The following is a 12,476-nucleotide window of genomic DNA, read 5'->3' on the forward strand; positions in this document are numbered from 1 at the left end:
CTGGCATATTCACCTAACTATAATGCTACTTTTACCTTTGTTTTTTGTGTGAACTTCTAAGGTTTTTCTTTCAACAAAAACAGATCTATTTATCAGACCTAACTATAATATTACGTTCAGTGAATTTCCAGTTTTTTAACGTAAAGTATTGTTTTATTACCATACAAAATCAACCACATGCAGCGCATGCCCTTCAGCTGTGCACAGCAGGGGGTTAGCTAAAGCACCTGGCCTATGGCCAACCCACCAGGAGGCAGGCAACCCCCTGCAGGTGTCCAAGCCCATACTGCACACACATGATGTCTGGCACAAGCAGCATTTGGTTGGCTGCAGGGCCTGGCTTGCATTGTTTTCATTGTCAATGTATGTGTCAGAATACGGGAAAAAAGTGACATAACTACAGGCCGTGTCCGGCGCGCCAAATCACCATCGAAAGAGGCGTCTGCCGAAAAGCGTCTGGTTGCGTTTGTGAGTCGAAACAAAACATCTATGGACTTGCCCCCATGAGTGCTTTTCCTTTTGAAAGTAAAGAAGGCTGGAAGCTGATATATATATATTCACTGAAAAAAAACATAGGTTTTACAGACGTTATAGTTAGGAATTAGCATTTAAAAAAAACGTTGGAAATTCACTGAAAAAACATAGGTTTCAGGGACGTTATAGTTAGTTGGACATTTGACTCATATAAAACCAGAGAAATTCGCCTGTTATACTTAGTTGAGCTAACTATAACTTGCACGCCCGCAATGCACTGCTGATTACGTCACATATTACATAACTCATGACATTGTCTGTGACATCACTGATGACATCAATGATGACATATCAAATGACATTGGCGTGGGGAGCGACCCCAGGTCGCTCCCCACACTGCACGGCTCCTCCCGCTGTTCCCGTGTCTCTGCCCCACTGCTGCCACTGCCGAGGGTTTGCCACTGGTGTGCCCCTGGTGACTGTGTTGTGCTTCCACTGTACTGCTAATCTGTTTTTCTCCTAACTTGGCATTTGTATTTTTGTATTTTTATTTTTCTGCACTAAGGCGTTCCTTTAGCGCCCCTGCCATAGGTGCCGGTCCCTGCTTCCCGCCGCTGCTCCCCTGCAGCCCGCCTCCTTTTGCCTTTAGTCTCCTATGCCCTCGTCCATTGGCCGCCTGCTCCCGCCTCCCAGCTGCTCCTCCCTCCCACTTCGCCTCTTATGGAGGACGCTGCGCAGAAGCGAAGTGGACGCGTGCAGCAGGCGTGCTGCCGGCACGCCAAAGGCAAGCTTGTCTGCGCCCTTCCGCACCTGGACCGCGCCCGGCGCCAGAACCCCTGGCCCCCGCCGGAACCAGGACACCCGACTGAGATATGACACCGCCGCCCTCAACGGACTCAACACCGGACGACCACCCGCCTGCTACCAAGCCACCCTGAAGTGCACCCACGGACCCTTCACCTGCCTAGCCTGCAAATTCACCTGCCTCCGAACCTGCAACCCACCCAACGGGACCTAATATCAACAAAAACCACCTCAAGTGCATCCTCCTCAACACCCGCTCCGTCCACAAGCACGCCATTGAACTCTGGGACCTCCTCGACACAACAGCACCGGATGTCGCCTTCCTCACAGAAACCTGGATGAACGCCTCCTTGGCCCCGACATCGCCATAGCCATCCCAGACGGCTACAAGATCACCCCGAAGGACCGTGTCAACCAAACCGGAGGAGGAATCGCCATCATCTACAGGAACACCATCAGCGTCACAACCAACGCCGAAGACACACTCTCCACTGCCGAACACCTACACTTCCAGATCCACACCGACCCCAAAGCCACACTCAGAGAAACCCTCATCTACAGACCCCTGGGCCCACTCACACAATTCAGTGAAACCATCGCCGACTTCGTTAGCCTGCACGCACTAACCTCACCAGAATACATCCTCCTAGGGGACCTGAACTTCCACCTGTAGAACAACAAGGACAACAACACCACCACCCTGCTCGACAACCTCGCCAACCATGGGCTCAAGCAACTGGTGAACACCCCCACCCACTACGCCGGCCACACGCTCGACCCCATCTTCTCCGCTAGCAACCACGTCTCCTTCAGCCACTCAACCGGACCACACTAGACCGATCAGAGCTCCATCCACTTCACCTACAAGAAGACTACATCCCACCACCGCACCCTACAGATCCCCCGCAGATGCTGGAGCAAAGTCACCACAGACCAGCTAACCTTATCACTGAGGCAGAACCCATCAACCGACACCACTGACACCAACGACGCAGCTGACAATCTCGCACAGTGGATCACCAACTGCGCAGACGACCTTGCTCCACTGAAGAACGCCCCAGGCAAGACCAGTAACAGGAAAACCACTTGGTTCACCGACGCCCTCAAAGACTCAAAGAAAGCATTCAGGACTCTCAAAAAAACCTAGCGCCACAAACGGACGACAGAAAACATGACAGCCCTCAATAACGCCACTCGTGAACACCACCAGCTAATCCGCACCACCAAAAGGACATCATTCAAAGAGCGACTGGACAACAACACCCACAACAGCAAGGACCTCTTCAGCATCGTAAAAGAGCTCTCCAACCCCAGGGCCAGCAACAACGACATCACACCGTCACAAGACCTCTGCAACTCCCTTGCCACGTTCTTCTACCGCAAGATCGCAGATATACACAACAGCTTTGATGCCCAGACTCCGCCTCCAGTCATCAAACCAACGACCCTCACCACCACCCTAAGCAACTGGACCCCCATCAGCACAGAAGACACCACCCACGTCATGAACACCATCCACTATGGCTCTCCCTCTGACCCATGCTCCCATCACATCTACAACAAAGCCGACACCATCATCGCACCCCACCTCCGGAACATCATAAACAACTCCTTCGCATCAGCTACCTCCCAGAGATCTGGAAGCAGGCAGAGATCAACGCCCTTCTGAAAAAACCCACAGCTGGAGAAGTGGAGAAGTGTGGCTCACTGGTTAGAGCAGGCAGACCCTGAAGCAGAGGTCAGACCCGGGACCAGGGTTCAATTCCCGACGCGGCAGGGTCTTGAGCTCAAATGTCCACGGACTCGATAATTCTCACTCCGGTGCCTGACCTAATCATGGGCTCACACTCTGCAACTCTGGGCATTAAGCTTGCTTAATCTCCACAACGGCCCCCAGCGGCGGGATGCCTGGCTTTCACCGTGGGGATTCCCTGTAGGGGCTATCTCACAGGGAAAAGCCAGGACGGGTTCCCAAGGCAAGCGCTTAGAGACCCCTGGGTGATAAGCGCTATATAAATCCAATATACAATACAATACAGCTGACCCCAAAGACCTCAAGAACGTCCGCCCCATCTCTCTTCTTCCCTCCCCGGCTAAAGTCATCGAGAAGACTGTCAATAAACAGCTGACTGCATTCCTCGAGGCAAACAACTCGCTCGACCCATCCCAATCCGGATTTCGAGCCAACCACAGCACCGAGACAGCCCTTATCGCAGCCACTGACGACATCAGGACTCTGATGGACAACGGGGAGACAACCGCCCTCATCCTCCTAGACCTCTCAGCCGCCTTTTATACCGTCTACCACCGCACCCTAATAACCCGCCTCCACAACACTGGGATCCAAGGAAAAGCACTGGACTGGATCACCTCGTTCCTCTCGAACAGAACCCAGAGAGTCCACCTCCTGCCGTTCCGCTCCACGGCCACTAAGATCATCTGCGGCGTTCCCCAAGGCTCCTTGCTCAGCCCAACCCTCTTCAATATCTACATGAGCCCCCTCACTGTCATCGCACGCCAACACAACCTCAACATCATCTCCAACGCCGACGACACCCAGCTGATACTCTCCCTCCCCAATGACATATCCACCGCCAAAACCAACCTCCAGGAAGGAAAGAAAGATATCGCGGAATGGATGAAGCTCAGTCGGCTGGAACTGAACTCAGACAAGATGGAGGTCCTCATCCTTGGACAATCCCCATCAGCCTGGGATGACTCCTGGTGGCCCACAGCACTGGGCACCGCACGACACCCACAGACCACCCACGCAACCTGGGATTCATCCTGGACTCCTCCCTCACGATAACCAAACAAGTCAACGCCATCTCATCCTCATGCTTCAACACCCTGCGCATGCTCCAAAAGATCTTCTGTTGGATCCCCACAGAAACCAGAAAGACGGTTACCCAGGCCCTCATCACCAGCCAACTGGACTAAGGGAATGCCCTCTATGCAGGAACGACAGCCAAACTCCAGAAACGACTTCAGCGCATACAGAACGCCTCTGGATGTCTCATCCTCAACATTCCTCGCCACAGCCACACATTTGCCCACCTGAGAAACCTGCACTGGCTCCCTGTCAGCAAGTGGATCACATTCAAACTTTTCACCCACGCACACAAAGCGCTCCACGACATGGGGCCCGAATACCTCAACAACCGCCTCTCGTTCTACACTCCTACTTGCCAGCTTCGCTCCACCAACCTCGCCCTCGCAACCATCCCATGGATCCGCAGAGCCACCACCAGAGGAAGATCGTTCTCCTACCTGGCCACCAAGACTTGGAACTCCCTCCCCGCACACCTACGACTAACCCAGGACCATCTCACCTTCAGGAAACACCTCAAGACTTGGCTATTCGAGCAGTAGCAGCCCGCCCCTCTCCCCTCAGCGCCTTGAGACCCTCGCAGGCGAGTAGCGCACTCTATGAATGTATTGATTGATTGATTGATTGATGACATCATCCAGTGAATGTGTGTTTCTGTAAAGTTTAAATATTTTTCATATATATCTATGCCAAGGTGTATTGAAGAATGAGTGGATTTACAAGTGCCTGAATGGATTATTTAGTAGGTGCGTGACTGACTGTATAAGTGAGTGATTAAACCTGTCTTACTGAATGCATGGATTAGTGACTAAACTGTGTGAAAATCTGTATTAGTCTCTCAGTTGGTGTGTAAGTGGCTGCATACGTTGGTGAGTAGCTACAGGAGTGTCTATATAGCTTATTTATTTGTTGTCTGAGTATCTGTATGGGTGCCTGAGTGTCTGTGTGGGTGGGTGGGTGTGTGTGTGTGTGTGACTCTGGTCATAGGTGTCCTAGTGAGTGATTCACTGGTTGTATGGATTTAAAAGTGCATCTGTAAAGGGTTTTATGGGTGACTTAGTTTGTGCATGGGTGTGTTGGAGAATGAATGAATTTCTCAGTGGAATATGTTTAAATAACTACATATGTTTTAAGCCAGAATATGTCAGTGTTGGAGAATATAAAGGTGTAAGCATGAGAGTAAGCTATTTGAAGAGTGGGTGTATAAATCACTGTCTGCTTGTATCAGTGATTGTATAAGACACTAAGTATGTCTTAGTATCTGCATAAATAAGTGATGTGGTGAGTGTATCAATAACTCAGTTGGTGTATGTAACTGTATACATGAGTAAATGAGTATGTAATTCATTCTTTGCATGACTAACTAGGTGTGTGACTAACTCTATGGATGAGTGGTACAGTGTGACTGTATGTAGAGGTGTATCAGTACATATTATAGTACTGTATTGATGAGTAACTGTATGTATAAGACACTGGATGTGTGTATAGACCTAGGAAATAGTCGGTGGTATATAGTTTCTGGCATTCTTGAGTGTATGGTTTCAAAAATAGTAGTCTGTATTTTAGAGTGCATTAGGGCATCAGTATGTGCATCAGATTATCATGTGGATGATGTCATCAGTGATGCCATCAGTGAAGTCCTTTGAGATGTCATCAGTGATGTCACTGTCCATGTCATGTATGATGTAATATGTGACGTCATCAGCAGTGTATTGTGGGGGCACGCATTATAGTTAGTTCAACTAGTTAGCTCAACTAACTATAACTGGTGAATTTGTCTGGTTTTATTTGAGTCAAATGTCCAACTAACTATAATGTCCCTGAATTTCTAAGGTTTTTTTAAATGCTAATTCCTAACTATAACATCTGTAAAACCTATGGTCTTTTTCAGTGAATTTCAAAGGTTTTTTTAAATGTTAATTTCATAGTTTAATATTTATAAAACCTATATTTTTTCTAATTGTTTTTAAATATTTTAGAACTCTATTATCCTTTTTTTAACTTAAAAAATTATGTAATGTTTTAAATCTTCCCTAAAAAATATGCATATCACATTTTTTTTGTGAAAACTACAGTCACGTGCCGGTAGTCTACCAACCTCGATCACCACGCACATCCTATCCATCACATTTAAATGATACGCATTTCGTATCCGACGGGTTTGTGACACTGCGTCCCGCGTAACAACATGTACGTAAGCGGTCAAGCCAGCTGCTACTGTGGTATGCGACTGGTACGCACTACCAAGGGGTGCGTTATGCCATGCACGTATGGGGTGGCACCCGCTGCACGTTCCAAATGCGACAAGTTCACACTGCCCCGCCCTGTGTTACATCATAGACGTACAATATCACAACGCATATGCCAGTCCCTCATTTTATTTTGTCTCAAAACTATATCTAAATAACTTTAAAGTGTATATGAGAGCAAGCGATAATTACAAATATTTTAAACAGTTATATATTTCTAACTGTAATTAACTTATATTATAGTAAATATATTTTCTCAAAATAACATCGGATGCGCGATTGCCATGTGACCAAATAAAAAACATTTCATTAGTTCCCATTGTAACAGTTCGAAAATGACACCCATTGTAGTCAATATCTGTACTGCATTTCATGAGACACACCTCTTCTGCTTAGAAAGCTTTGTTCTAAACCTTTTGCAATATACACATATCTTACACTACACACAACATGCAACTATCATTTTCATCAATATTCATGCTCTGTAAAGTAGCCTTCCACCTGTGATAGCAGTACACCTAAAAGTTACATTACAGAAATGTTCTCCAATACCAGAGGTAACATGGCTGCATACGCTGTCCACAGCACAAAGTAATATAGTACGGCCCAGAGACAGTATCATGCATAGATAATGAACACATGAACACAGATAGATAGTGGAAATGGGTACTTGCATGTGCGCTTGACTCCTTTTTATTACCAGAGTGACATATTCAGTGATGTCTGTGCTGGATGCGTGTAGGCTGAGTGTAAACCAGCCTTCAGGGAATGGTTGCTGCTAGCATCAACTACAATAGTAATCATTGGATCACACACAGAGATTCAATATTAAAAGAATTGATAATTTGAGCTGCAGTAATGTAGGGACAGTAGATGTGAATGAATACAGAAATAATTCTATTGTAAAAGAACCACAACTTGTGGTATGCTGACACACAATCAACAGATCTGAAATAATACAAATAAAGATGATGTCATAAATGCTCCATCAGTTCTAGTGCACTCACATAGCCACATCAAAAGCATTCAGCATGTGCACAGCCAGCGATAATGCGTGCTGTAGACAGGCCGTACTAGGAGCAATATCTGTTGCCATCAACACTGCATCATCTGCAATAGCGAATCAATCTGAATTTTGAACACTGCTGTCTGCAGAGTAGGCCACAGAGAGCGGTCAGCAACAGCCCACAGCTACATAAGGTGACTTGAGCTGCCCAGTGTGTCGTATGCGAAGCAACAAAAAAGCGTGTGCGGAGCCTGCAATGATACATATGCATGGTGCAGACAGTACGCACTAGAGCAATGTCGTTACTTACAGGACTACCTCATCTACAATAGCAACTCGATCTCAATTGTGAACACTGTTGTCTGCAGTGTAGGCTAGAGTGAGTGGTCAGCAAGGGCCCATGGCCATGTGGCATTGACTTGAGCTCTACAGTTTGCAATACGTGAAGCAAAAAAACATGTTCAGAGCCTGCAATGATGCGTATGAGTGGTGCAGACAGAGCGCACTGGAGCAATGTCTTTTCCTACAGGACAGCATCATCTACAATACCGACTCAATGTCAAATGTGAACATCGAAGTCTGCAATATAGGCCAGAGAGAGCGTTCAACAAGGGCTCATAGCCACGTGACATTGACTTGAGCTCTACAGTTTGCAATACGCGAAGCAAAAAGAATGTGTGCAGAGCCTGCAATGATGATGCATATGAGTGGTGCAGACAGTACGCACTGGAGCAATGTCTTTTCCTACAATACTACCTCATCTACAATATCAACTCGATCTCAATTGTGAAAACTGCGATCTGCAGTGTAGGCCAGAGAGAGCAGTCAGCAAGGGCCCACAGCCACATGGCATTGACTTAAGCTCTACAGTTTGCCATAGGCAAAGAAAAAAAACGTGTGCAGAGCCTGCAATGGCAATGATGCATATGAGTGGTGCAGACGGAGCGCACTGTAGCAATGTCTTTTCCTACCGGACTGCATCCTCTACAATACTGACTCAATGTCAAATATGAACACTGAAGTCTGCAGTATAGTTCTGAGAGAGCGTTCAGACAGGGTCCACAGCCACGTGGCATTGACTTGAGCTCTACAGTTTGCAATACGCAAAGCAAAAAAAACATATACAGAGCCTGCAATGATGCATATGAGTGGTGCAGCCGAAGGTGGATGGGGAGGGAGTTCCATGTCTTGGCCGCCAGGTGGGAGAAGGATCTGCCTCCGGTGGTGGCTCTTCGGATGCGTGGTACGGCGGCGAGGCTAGCGGACCGTAGCTGGTGGGTGGGCGTGTGGAAGGTCAGGCGGTCGTTGAGGTACTTGGGGCCCAGGTTGTGGAGAGACTTGTGTGCGTGGGTGAGGAGCCTGAACGTGATCCTCTTGTTGATGGGGAGCCAGTGCAGGTTTCTCAGGTGGCCGGAGATGTGGCTGCGTAGAGGGATGTCCAGGATGAGTCGGGCGGAGGCGTTCTGGATGCTTTGTAGTCTTTTCTGTAGCTTGGCTGTGGTTCCGGCGTAGAGGGTGTTTCCGTAGTCCAGCCGGCTGGTGACGAGGGCCTGGGTGACCGTCTTCCTGGTTTCGATAGGGATCCATCGGAAGATCTTGCGGAGCATGCGGAGGGTGTGAAACCATGAAGAGGAGACGGCGTTGACTTGTCTGGTCATCGAGAGGGAGGAGTCCAGGATGAAGCCCAGGTTGCGTGCGTGGTCACGCAAACTGCAAACAGCTAGAAAGAAAATGGAGAGCTAGCCACAAAACCACTGATTGAACCACCGACAAGGCTGCACTCAGCTGCTACCACCAGCAACTGAGAGACACCAAGATAAAAGTGCTATCTGAACGCATCAAAGGGAGTGCTAACAGCTGCAATGGGATTTTCTCAATTCAATAGTCTTTCTTTGATCTTCCAAAGGCAGATCATAAAAGATACACACAATGAAAAATCATACTATATAAAACACTTGTTTAAAAACATCCATAGTTAAAAAAAATTGTTAATTTACATTTGATAAAATGACAATGCTTAAAATTTAATTCCAGAAGCTTCAAATCCAATATAACAGTATATGAATGGATAGAGAATACAAGAATCAACATTGGCTTTACGGTGCAAAGCCAGCATGTTTTCATTAAAAAAAGGGTATATAAACACTTTTATCAGAAGAATATCTTTTTTTTGGCTAAAATGCACTGAAAAAAACTAGCATAGGTTACAATCGTTAAGTTTCAGTAAATAAAATAGGGTGGCTTTGCACTTTGTGTCTGCATAACAAAGGCAATAAAAACGTCCTTATGATGTCAAATAAAATTGACAGAAAAAGACAAAGTGTAATATGGTTTGGCTTGATTGCTCATCACATTGGCAAGTGCCAATGGAGGCTGGGGAGTACTGGCCTAAGGGGAAGCATATTAACTAGTGGAAGGAGCCAAGCCTAAATCTTTCCAACAGAGTTCTCTCATACATGTTAGTCATGCATATTAAATATTGAGTGATCGTTGAAACCATTTGGATGATACAGTAATTTCTAACTAAAGGTTTGGCTATTTCAGTTAATTTCCTAGTAGCCTGTCTATGCTTATAAAAGCTGTCCTGTACCCAGTATTTATTCTTTTTTTGAATTGATTCAGAGTGTTCAAATAGATAGGCACAACTTTGTGCTAAAAAACAAAATTTAGTATATTTTAGTCATGGAATGGCTAAACCATGAGCATAGGATAAGCAATCTCTGATGACTGCCCGATTGAGTTCGGCTTCTACATGGTACCAGATTGAGCACCAAAGAACTAAACGGGCAACATTGATAGTATCTTGACCGTACTCCATACCTAGCTCCAGGTGCAAGGGAAAATGGGGGGTTGAGTGAGGAATGCCTAATAATCTGCAACAGAATCCATTCTCCCCCATATGCATCACATGAACGTCCCTGCAGCCCCAAATACCCATTCCATACGTTAAAATTGGCAGGCATTTCCAGTTATATATTTCTAAAATCGGGGTGCTAGTTTTTTTGCCAAGAGACAAGGCAAGCAAGGAAGTGCAACCTACGGCTTGAGTACAGCGAGATATCCTATTTTTTATTCAAGATGACCAAGTACATCCATCATTAAACTCTAAGCCCAGATAGGAAAAAGATCTAACCCTGTCTAATATTTTACCATGAAACTAACATAACTAAAAATAAGTCTCTTGAGACTGTTGGCCATCCTAGCCAGAAGGACCACATCATCAGCATATAGCAGCACAGGCACAGCCTTTTTCTCCACATACAGAAAGCCTGCCCCAGGAGATACAAATGTTTTCTCTAGATCATTTGTATTTAGGAGAAAAAGGACCTTCTCAAGCATAAAGGGCTTTACCACGCCCTCCGCCTCTGTCAAAAGCATCACCTCTAACTCTGCAATGATGTATCAGTCTTCTTCCACAGCAAAATCACAAGCATTTACAGCAACTTTGCACACCAACATGGCTCTAGCAATCTCATTGCCAACCTGCCCATCACCAACCAAGATGGCCACATGACCTAATGGGAAACTCTCACCAGAGAAGACACAGCAATGATCAGGAATTCCATCCATTCTGGGGCCCCAACAGATCCATTTTAAACACCTCCATCACATGCGTTACATTTCCTGAAGCTGAAGACTGGAGGCGTGTAGCAGTCAATGCACTCCATAAGAAACTGCCAGCAGACCAGTTACAACTGAGTAACTTCTATCCAGAAAACCTGCTCCACTACGCAGCCAAAGTGATAGAGAAGGCCATCAACGAGCAACTCACAACTCCTCTTGACTACACTATCTGCAGAACAACACTCAATCAGGATTCCACAGAAAAAAACATGGCACCAAAACAGGACTCATCGCAGCCACAAACAATATCAGAACCAACCAGGACCTAGAAGAGACAGCAGACTTCATCCTGCTTGATCCTTCCTCAGCATTCAACACAGTCTCCCACAGCACACTCATCAGAAGACTCCTTGGCAAACAAGGATCAATACTCAACTGGATCTGCTCCTTCTTCATGGGAGGAACCCAAAGAGTCATACTGCCACCTTTCACATTTGAGACCAAGTACTTGATCTGCGATTTTTTAATACATTGAAACTGCTACTCCGTTAGCTTGACCTATTATTTAAACTTTAGGTGCCCGACCCCCCACAACACCCTCCAGTCCTGATGAAGACCCCAGAGTAAGGTGAGAATCAACCTACACTGACCAAGGGGTCGAAATGTCGACTTTCCATCCTTAATGATACCTACCCACAATCAACAGACCATAGTTACTGTGTTTTCATTGTATGGGATAGGATTATACAATTGTTAGGAATGTATGAGGCCATATATAATCGCCCATGTGATGTCAAAAACTAATGTTTTTTTGTGACCACGTTTGCCTTTTGAAACTGATCTCTGAAATCATCTGCGGCGTACCTCAAGGATCCTCACTCAGTCCCACCCTCTTCAACGTATACATGAGCCCCCTCGCGGCCATCGCCCGCCAACACAACCTCAACATCATCTCTTACGCGGATGACACTCAACTAATCCTTTCTCTCACCAAGGACCCCAGCACCGCCAAAACTAACTTACACGAAGGAATGAAAGAAGTCGCCGAATGGATGAAACAAAGCCGTCTGAAACTGAACTCAGACAAAACAGAAGTGCTCATCTTAGGTACATCCCCCTCTGCATGGGACGACTCCTGGTGGCCGGAAGCCCTCAGAAAAGCACCCATCCCGACAGACCACGCACGGAACCTTGGCGTCATCCTGGATTCTTCACTCTCAATGAACAGACAAGTCAGCGCCGTATCATCTTCCTGCTTTAACATTCTTCGCATGCTCAGAAAAACATTTCGCTGGATCCCCACCGAAACAAGGAAAACAGTCACCCACGCTCTAGTCACGAGCCGACTGGATTACGGAAACACCCTCTACGCAGGTACCACCGCTAAACTCCAGAAGAAACTACAACGAATCCAAAACGCCTCAGCCAGGCTCATATTAGACATCCCACGCAACGAACACATCTCTGGTCACCTTAAAGACCTCCACTGGTTACCCGTCAATAAGAGGATCACTTTCCGACTGCTTACCCACGCACACAAATCACTCTA

The sequence above is a fragment of the Lissotriton vulgaris genome, chromosome 1_1 (genome assembly GCF_964263255.1).
Source record: "Lissotriton vulgaris chromosome 1_1, aLisVul1.2, whole genome shotgun sequence".
In the NCBI taxonomy this organism is placed as follows: domain Eukaryota; kingdom Metazoa; phylum Chordata; class Amphibia; order Caudata; family Salamandridae; genus Lissotriton; species Lissotriton vulgaris.